Here is a 10,910-nt window from a genome sequence, read left to right as displayed (position 1 = left end):
ATTGGTGTTTTGTCTGTTGATTATTAATGGCCGCATGGATGGTACCTCTCTCTAATTCCTTGTAGAGAGCAGGATCCTCTTTCTCTTTTCTAGTTAGGAAACAAGCACAATCACCCCTTTCTCATCCCACTCCCTATCCTCGCCTTGATTATTGAAATTTCCTAGATGGAGGATTGCAAGGAGGGTTAGCATTGTTTGTTCGAATGGGACATTGAGTCTTGAAGAAGCCTAGATGGTTGCATTTAAAGCAACAAGGTTGAGCTTCTTGATTGGGGTTTACAAGATGGGGATTGTTGTTGTTATTGGGTTGGTGATTAAGGGCATTTTAACCAGGTTGAGGCAACCCCAATTCCAATTTCCCATCTAAAGATTGACCTTGGCTCTCTTCGGATAGGAAAATCAACAATTCAAAAAGTAAGGGGTAGCTCGTAAGTTCCTTCTAGGGAGAGATTCCATCAAAGATTGACACATAGCAGTGCATCTTAGAGATTAGAAGGTTGGGCCTTGTTACCTTAGGCTAAAGAACTTGTCCATTCTACAGATTTGATAGGCTAGGGATATGTATCTTCCTTGGGTAGCTACCTTGACCTATTTCCAAGTTTGGGATATCTCAATTTGATAGCCTTGTTGTAACATCATTGTTTCCACCATAATTGGGCTTCTCTAATGAGACATAACGAGGTGATCATAGCCTAATTGCCTGTGCTCTATCTAGCTGCAGAAAAGTAGTATTGATCCATAACTTGAGATTTATTTCTATATTCCTTCGCCATTAAACTCAAGCAATTTAACTTGCTTTAATAGAAACTTCTTCTCGACGTATCCATATTTGGTGGAGTGAGAGAACGTAAAGGACGTCAAAGTACTACTCTGTTAACAAGTGGCTACAAAAATAAGAAAATCACTAATATGTACTATGTGTAACAAACAAATCAAAAGTGGAAAACCAAATAGGTCATATGTGCATCCATTCTAGATTATAAAATTGAGAATTGGATCACCATAACTCCAAGAAAAGACACTTGCAAACAAGAGATAGCATGTTGTCTACTATAGACCTTGATGTAGTAAAACCAAACTATCTTTTGATGACCTTATCCAGATCAAGCATGTTATGGGTCAAAAGAAAGCTCATTGGACATTTTTTCATCCCATATATGTGTTGCTCCTATGTAATCAGATTAGAAATAAAACTAAGTCAAAATATAAGACTATTTGCAATAGAGCAAGGGCTAAAATAACTAGTTCTCAGCCAAATAGACCTCTTAAAGATAAAGGTGTTGATCCCAATATGGATGCTTGCCTAATGAAGGTCCAAAAGCCATCCCATAACTTCCCTGTCAAAAGGTATGCCATCATAATAATCATTCAGAGTAAGAAAACTGTCATCAAACTCATGACCTTGACTGCACGTGTCAAATGGGTAGGAAGAAGTATCCCATAATCATATCTATCATCCATTAGATCATAACCATCATAAATCTCATGTACATCCTCCTCATCAACATACCAATCATAATATTCATTACCGAAGTCTTCATAATCATAATCATATGCATATCGCTATTCGTATGGTGTAGACCTTGGTTGAGTGTGAGCTTATATATATCCTCAACTAATCCATCATAAGAGTGATCAAAGACTTCAAATTCTTCATTTTCAATATACTCATATCCTTCCACAATTGATCCATAAAGTTGCTCACTTAATAAGTGATCCTCATATGCATCGTCTTCTTCTAAGCAATCCCCTTACTACTCATCTTGGTCATCTTCTTCTTGTTCATATTCTTGTTCTTCATCTTGCTCATTGATCTCTTCTTATTCTTCATCTTACCCATCACATTGACCATTGTCCACTTTAACATTATAATTATCTTGAACAAACAAAGAATTTAGCAATACATTTGGTTGATTCCCATTATCATGCTACCCATAATTTGTTTCTGCGCATTGAGACATGTGACCAACATCACAATGCTCCAAGGAAATGACCATATCTTGTGAAAAAGGACTGAATTTTACCCTCATGACTACACCAAGTGGCAATCGATGCAAGCAATTTCTTTCTCAATTCAACATGCTTCAGCAAAAGATTTATTGCCATCTCCACACAAGCATGAATATCTTCATTGTAGATACCAAAGACAAATCAATATGAAAGTAGCATGCTCTTTTATCTTGGTAGAATCTCTCCCAAGAAGCACGAATGAATTCGTACCTACATCCACAATTTCCCATGTTGGTTTTACTTCCAACAAAGCCCATGACCGCTTCTTAACCAATGGAGGTGTATAAATTATCATAGTACATTGATTAATATCAATCTTTGCAATAATAGTGAAAAGCAATACCACTTAATATTCTAGCTACTCTACACTGAGATGACTAAGTAAACAATGATATGAGCAAATGTAATACATCATTGCCTTAAAAAGATTGCAAAAGAGTAGTACCACTATTGCAAAAATACTTCAATGATGTCAATAAATCAGCTTGAATCTCCAAATTGTCCATGGTTAGCAAACCAACCAATATACTTTTGGCTTTCATATTACATATACATCCTTGTAAAATACTATGATCATAAAGATTGATAAGAGCATGCATAACACCTCGTTGAACCAACAACTGATGAGAAACATGAGGTTTTAACTAGAAGATAAGTATTTGCTCAATCATAACTGCTTTTACCACTTTTGCTACCATTTTAGAGTCATCAAAAGTCATAAATTCATGTGCTAACGTACCCATTATGTCTACCAAAGGAACATCCAACCCACTAGAACCAATATCTCTAATAAGGCTCATAATGCTCTATTTCCCTGCTTGTGGGGAGAGTGTAGTCTTGCAATATATACAATCACTAAATCAACTATAACTTTTTGCTAGAAAGCTCTGATCAATTAATTTCTTGAATCGAAGCTAACTTTTCCCTCTTCAAACAGAGCACTTAATAAGTAAATTTCTTATTAGCACAAAAAAAGATATAACATCCTGACTGAAATTGTCCAAAGCATGTCCCTATCTAGATGAACCTATAAGATCCAACTTTAACCATATTTAATATTGTAGACTCATTGATAGAGCTTAGGGCACTCTATAGGATACCAATATAGTAATTTATGATCTATGGAAAGCAATCAAAGATCTGTACCGCACATCTTATTGACTATAATGAGTGAGTAATGCTCTACAAATCACTTTGTGGATTGAATCACTGCTAAGATGAATCAACCATTATCAACATGGTCATTTGCATTAGCAACATAAACATCACTTTATCACCACTGCCAACATAAGTGAGACATTGCCATCATAAGCATAAGTATAGCGATGAACCCACTACCATGGACATATCAACATAAGCATTTTGAGTGTCTTCATAAGTGATTCCATGCTATCACAAGTATATCATTAGCATAGCCAATGTGGAAAGCAATGTCCTATTATCCAAGAGCTCACTTAGAAAAGAATAATGGCTTCCCAACTTGTTGCCATCAAAAGCCCCAAAAGATTGCTTCTAGATTGGACTCCATAACTCCATAATCTCCAAATCTTGCCAAGATTGAAGAGCCTTGTTGTAGGTAAGTTGCTTAATATCAAAGAAGTAAAAACTCTTTACCTTGAAGGGATTCTTGGTGAATAATTAATGGCCCCTACTATTCATACTTAACCATAGAATATTGAAGCTCAAGAGGTGAAGTATTTAGTCAAATCTTGACTTAAATGAAGAGGATGAAAGATGTAACTAATTCTCATAGACATTTGGAATGAAGAAGAATGATGAATCACTAAGATTGAAGTAGCATCTCACTTATGTCCAAAATCCACCATAGCTAGGGTATGCTTCAAAATAGGGAGAATACTTCCCTTAAAAAAGAGGAATGATGGAGTATTGAACTTGTAGTTATGGTTTGAGCTAACATTAGGCATTAGAAATGGCCTCTTGATGCTCCAAATGTTGATGAAGAGAAGATTATTTGATATTGTCATGGTTTTTTTGGCAAGAGTATCTTAATTTTGCTTCAATGGAAGAAGAATAGTCTTCAATCTTCAATGTTTAAGCTCCAAATGTACCAAGACTCCTAATAGGATGAGTGTAGAGCTCAAGTCCTACAAAAGGCTCAAAGCCCTGACAAAATCCAAAGCAAACTATGGTTGCCTTGGTTATTTCAGCAAAAGAGATTCACTAATACTTCAAATGGTAGAAGAAGAACCTTCATTATGGCTAGAAGAAGCTTGTCAAGGACCTAAAATGGCATGATTATCATTTACTCCACACAAATGAGAACATTCAATAGTCATGAGTTGTTCAGATAGGCTTGAAAATATAAAAAATTGTGCTAACTATGCAACAAACCACGTGGCCTTTCCATCATCAACTATGGCAACTGGCACGGTTCTCCCAAAGTGTCAAGAATCAAGCTAGAGAGGCTTTTGGAGTGATTGAAGTCGTGGCAAGGGAATAGGAATAGAGATCCTCCATGAAAACTAAAAGTAGTCAAGATTTTACCCTAAGGTACCTCCAAAAATGGCTTACATTTAAGCATGGCCTACTATCTTTGGTGACTTGCCTCTAACTTATTCAAGACTCCATTAATAAAGCATACCTTCTTGTCTCGAAGGTCCACTAGTTAATGTACTACTCCCTATAAAGTTTGTACCACTTGTACTTGGTTGTCATAGATAATTCGACTCAATAAATAGAAAGATTTAGTTGAAATGTGACCAAACTAGGGTCAAAGAACCATGCTCTGATACCACTTGTCATGAACTAAACTAGGAGAGAGAATGGTCGTTGGAGAGAGAAAGTCTATAGAAAGAGGTGTGAGAAACACTAGAAGAAGAGAGAAAAACATAGAAAAGGGAAGAGGATGATAGCCATGAAAGCTAGAGGAGAGAGATGAAGCAAGAAAATACTTGTACTATATCAAAATTGGGTACAAAATGATTGGTTCTTCCACCCTTTATACCGGCACCCTATGTACCCTATTTTCCATCCTTTACAAGAAGATAAGAATTATTTAATTATTTTAAAAGGAGTTCCTATGATTAAAGTTAATAAAAATCAATTTTTAAGTAAATTTTTCTTTTTAGCATAATTTTTCTAGAATTAAGTACTTTTGGAGCTATTTTTTGTTAATTAAAAAATAAAACATTACACATCTATCATATGAACGATTGAAATTTCAACATCATGGTTGCTTGAGAGTCCTACTACATCAATGCACTTACAAGGAGCCATTATGGATGAAAATGATAAGAAAAAGAAACAATTTCATGTAGGGAAATGACGCGCAAACTACCGCTAGCTCCTCCATGTAGAGTTTCCTCACCTCTAACTCTCATAATTTTCACTCCTCGTTTCACTCTCAAGAGTTCACTTGTCGTCATTGTGTATTAAAAATGAGAAGAGGGGTCCTCCTTTAAATAGTTTCAAGGGAGGAGAGGGGTTCATCTTTTGGTAAGGTTTTGGCAAGGGGAAACTAGTTTTTTTTAACTACTAAAGGGTTTCCTTTTATTTTTTATAGAACATAGGATTTGTAATTAATTTATTGCAAAAATTTTAACTTCTCCTTTTGTTTTTTATGAGAATTGGAGGGGGGGATTGGTGATGGTGGTTTTGATGTGTAATTCGTGTGGGATAGTGACCTCAAAGGCAATGCCCCCTTACCCCTTGCATATCATCCTTGATTTCTTCAACTAGAAAACTCTTGCCATGTTGATACCCATGGAGGAAAAAAGTGGATGCCATGGGATATAGTGAGACAAAAGAGAGGTGAGCCTCTCTCATTATGAAAGAACCTAAAGGGGTGTGACAACTCAACCCAGGAGGAACTTTTCCCACCTCTTGGTGATCTAGAGCCTATGTAGGAAGCCCTTGTGTAACAATTCAGTAAATGGTGGATAGAAATTCATTTCCATGGATCTCTTTAGAGAGAGGAAAGAAAATTTTAATGTCTTACTTGTAGAAAAAAATGTATAGATGACCATGCATCAAAGTGTATCTTCAAGAATGCAAAGGCAAATAATTATAATATGATTGACCTTGAGGATGTGAAAAAGTTGAGGATCCAAATGTTGTAGAGCATGCTAAAAATGAAGATCGTGAAGGGGATTTTGATCAGGATGAGTTTTATGACCCATTGGATGGCTTTTCATTTGACCCAAAAAAGTTATGTGGAAAAGGTGAACTTGATTGCTTTGAAAATGGGGCCCACATATGTGCTATTAGGATGTGATTGTGTGATGACATTTGGCAAGATTACTATGGATTTCTCACATCTATATATGGTGTTTATTAGTGATGGATAACTTATCCATTTGCACGAAATTCATAATAAATCTAATTTTCAGCTTATTGCTACAATAGCAACTTAATGAGTTTTAAAAGCACTCTCAAACATTTATATTGCACCTAAACAAAGAGGTATCATATTAGTCCAAAGATTTAGCAAATAATTTAGCATTGAAGGATCTTCTTGAAAAGTATAAGGATTTATTCTAGATGCCTACAACGTTACCTCCTAAGAGAGAAATTGATCAACCCATTGATTTGAAACCTCACTCAAAACCAATAAATAAGTCACCCTACAAGTTATCTAAATGTGAGCGTGAAGAGGTTACCAAGTAAATAGAGGAGCTATTGGAGATGGGATTCATTGAACCCAATTGTTCACCCTATGCTTCACTGGTCTTGTTGGTCAAGAAGAAAGATGTTGCCTTTGCGATGTGCAGAGATTACATACCTACAAATACTATTTCCCTTCAAGAAATTCTTAGTCTATCGTCATTCTACTATAATTTATTAAGCATTATGTGACCATTGCAGTCCCTTTGATTCATAGATTGAAGAAGAAATATTTTTTTTGGGATGCAATTGTTGATAAAAGCATCAAGCAATTCAAGGATTTACTTACTTTTTCTCCTATTTTAGATTGTCCAGACTTCTTTAAGAAGTTTACCATATACTGTGATGCCAGTGGTAGAGGCATATGTGCAAATATTGTTATAAGAGCATAGTGTTATTACTTTTGAGAGTTGCAAGCTTACAAAGAAGAAAATGGCAATGAATGCGTATGACCACGAAATGTTGGCTATTCTCCATGCCATTAAGAAGTGGCACTATTATTTGTATAATAGTCAAATAGTGATCATAGGATCCTCAAGTGTTTTCTCTCCTAGTCAAATCTTACTCCCAAGTGTTAACCCCAATGCAAGGAAAGTAAAAAGAAAATTAAAAAGATGCAAGGAAAAGCAAAAAAAGGCAACCCAACTAAAGAAATAGAAGGAAAAAAGGTTAGAAGTGCAAGGACAACCTTAAAAGTTCAAGGCAAGCACAAAAGAGGAAAGGCACATTTTAAATATAAAAGCACACTCTAAATCCTTGTAAAAGAACACCAGGCTTCCTCCTCTGCAATTTGTAAATGTAGATGGACATGGGTGATGGCACAATACAAATATGAAGGGAATGGGAAAGAATGACCTAGGCTAAAATGGCCAAGCATGTAAAAGAGGGATGGGTGCCCAAAGGGTATTAGGGTTAGTTTTGTATAAAAGGAAAAAAGTGAATGAAGAGGCTTATTCTTGTGTATGAACAAAACTAGCTATTTTCTTCTTCTTATTCTTGCTTGCTTGAGCTTGTCCTTGCGGAGGGGAGTGTGAGGGAGTGAGGAAGTGTGTATCTAAGGGTGAGGGACCATGGTGGAGAAGCTCTCCATGTTCTCCTCTCTTCTTCTTTTTCTTCTCTTCTCTTCACTTGTCTCACGCACGGCAATGGAGCATGGATCTTGGAGCTTGAGGATCGAGCTTGCCTGAGCCTGCACCTTGGATCATGTAGCTACCAGAGTGCTTGAGGGAGGAGGCAACTTGATCGAGCATGGAGGTAAGCTCACTACACTCGTAGGTGTGAGAGTGCGTACGGCTATGTGAGAGGTAGCCATTGCACTTGGCTTGAAATGCTTGAAGCAACAAGTGGTCCGTGGGTCTTAGCGGTTGAGGGAGAAGCTCCCACATTTTGGTTTCATTGTCGAGACCAATGGATTCAAGCTATGAGTGCTTGCACGCTCCAAATCGAGCATTGAAGTAGGGTTTGCCCCAAACCAGTGCTTGAGATAGGTAGGAAGCAAGCGATTTTAAGAGGTATTCAACCTTCTTTGCAAGTAAGTTTTTCTAGTTTTTTGGATTTAGGTAAGTAGGTGGAATTAGTATAAGCGATTGCTTGTGATTTGGATGCATTTAGGTAAGGAAAAATCAGGGAAAACAAAGAAACAAATAGTAGGGTTACTACTGTAAACAGGGTAGAACATGAAGAAAACAGGGCTTCAATGCATTGAGAGAGGAAAGAGAGAAGAAGGGGAGTAGAATACTAAAGACCAAGGGGTTTAGGAGGCAGAGAGAGAAAAGGAGAGCTCATTCAAGAAGTGCTTTAGTTCATGCGACCGTACACATTTGCAAGCTATCGGTGAGTTCGTTTGATAGCTAACTTCTTGTTGTTTGATCTTAGAGCTTGCCACAGACTAGGACGAGGCATCGGGAGCATCCTAACAGATTTTTGACATGTCTGCATTAGTTTTCGCCACCACATTTGGACCTTCCGATTCCCAGAATCAGACTGTATGACTATCCCAAAGTCGTCCAATTTTCAAAATCAAGTGAATCGGACTCAAACAATCTAAACTCGGACAGCATTCCCAGAATCGAATGTCCAATTCTAGGAATCAAACGAAAAACCTACAAATCAAATGGGAAAATCGAACATCAAATTCTAACAAACTCTAACCTTACTAGACCCTGTAGAGGCCAAGCCTTAATTGTAGGACACCCTGTAGATCCACAGGTGAGTGGAAGGGGCAATAGAGCTGATTGACTTGAGAGTTGAGACCCGGCAGTCCAAGCGCAACTGCAGTCACATACCCCAATAGAGATCCGAGTGAACAACCTAAATCCGCTACTCTTTAGACTATGCTTCAAACATATGGCAGGGACCTAAAGTGGAATAGTGTGAGTGGCTACCACTTGCACGAAAGAGCTAGCACTAGTCGAAATTGATTAAAGGAGTGTGATCTACATTGATTGTGATTGAATTCACGCATTTCATCACATAAACACTTGGAGTGCATCAAAAAAACTAAAAGCTTGATTTTTCACAACACACATTGAGGAGAACCCCACTAACATCTGAGTGCACATAACATTGAGGATTGTTTTGAATAACATGGAATTCATGAAAGATAACATAAGATGAACGAACCCACTAGTAGGAGGAGACCCCCAGGCATCGAATAGTGGCCAAGGATACAAATCACCAAATACTGAGAGACTTGAATCATCAAGCCACTTAGGGAGAAATAGCAACATGCACGATTAGGGATGCAGCTCTACCCAACTTGATCAATCTAATCAACATCCTAGTTGCCTAAGAAACTAGCGACATATTAGGAACTAGTGCCAACCCAGAAAATGACGAGCTTGACTTGGGAGAATTTCCAATTGACATCCAGAACTGATGACCCGGTATGACCTACAAACCAAAATGGAGCATCACGATAGACTAATCGAAGATATCATTGCCGATCTAGAGGAGGAGAGAAGGTTGACAAGGAAAGCGTTGCTAAGCATAGCTGCATATCACCAAGAGCAACAAGCTCAAAAACCAAGGCAAGACATAGAAATGCATGAAGTCCAATGCACTTTAGCACTCGCCAACCAAAATAGGATAAGACCAAACGTTGAGAGGGAGAGAGCACTAGAAGATGACCTTACGTTGAGCCATCTTCTCAGCAAGCAGCTCTTAGACAACAGACTACAAAGTAGAGTAGAGCACCCCTAGGAACTTCGTTGAGAGAAGGACTAGGAATCACCCCAATTTCTAGGAGCCAAACCAAGATACCTATGGTTGCTAAGCCACTTGACAAGTATCAACCTGACAATGACCTGTATAGCTTTGTGGAGAAGTTTGAGCAAGTATGCAAGGCTAATGGCCTCACGAACCTTGCTCAATGCGCACAAGCTTTTGAACTTTGCATGGGAGACAAAGGATAGACATGGAACACTAGTCTAGACAATCCCAAATGCAAAGACTTCAATAACCTCAAGAGTCTCTTCATCAAGAGATTCTCTGAGAAGACGGGATACTTTGAGAACATCATCATCTAGTTGATGAACGTCAATCAAAAGGACAAGGAGGATATCTAATACTACCTCACCCATGTGCAAAGTCTCTTTAAGAGAATCCCAGCCATAGAGCAACCTAGTGAGATTCAAAGTGAAGAGCTTTACAAGGCCTTGGTGAGCAACTCAACCCTACAAAGGGATGTGCTAGCTAAGGTCTTTGAAAAAGTCAAATGAGTGGATGACCTACTCAAGGAGAGGAGCTTGAGACCCACAACTCGAGACAGTACTTTCTCTAGAACCTCAGAAAGGGCTATGACCATTGGTGAAAGATCTAACCAGAGCAACTCCAAGCCACAAAAAGCCAATATCCTTAGGATCGAAAGAGAAAACTTCATAATAGAATGTGATTGTACTTGGTTGGACAACCTAGGGGTGATAGACCATGAGCAAGTTGGATTAGTTCAACCAAGTACTGCACCACTCCTTAAAACAGAATATACCTCTAAGCTGCAACCACTAGGGAAAACTCCTTCTAGTGAAGGTTGTGAGTTTGACTTTGAGTCAAAAGTGAGCTCCGAAGTGACCTAGAAATGCCCTGACCACCTAAGGCCAAACACACCAAAGGGGACCTCCCACTCCACCTAAGGCGTAGGCAAGGAGGATAAGCAGAAGCAGCCAAAGGGATTGGAAACCGAAGAGCAACAGAAGCCCCATGATCTACCTAAGCGCTTCACAAAGTTCAAAAATGATGATAAGGTAGTGATCTTGTTAGGAGCTAAGAGGCAAGGACAA

The sequence above is a fragment of the Lygodium microphyllum genome, chromosome 28 (genome assembly GCF_053477565.2).
Source record: "Lygodium microphyllum isolate KBCC chromosome 28, Lygodium_microphyllum_v1.1.10, whole genome shotgun sequence".
Taxonomy (NCBI): Eukaryota; Viridiplantae; Streptophyta; class Polypodiopsida; order Schizaeales; family Lygodiaceae; genus Lygodium; species Lygodium microphyllum.
The sequence above is the reverse complement of the archived record's forward strand: the minus strand, read 5'-3'. Positions refer to the sequence as shown.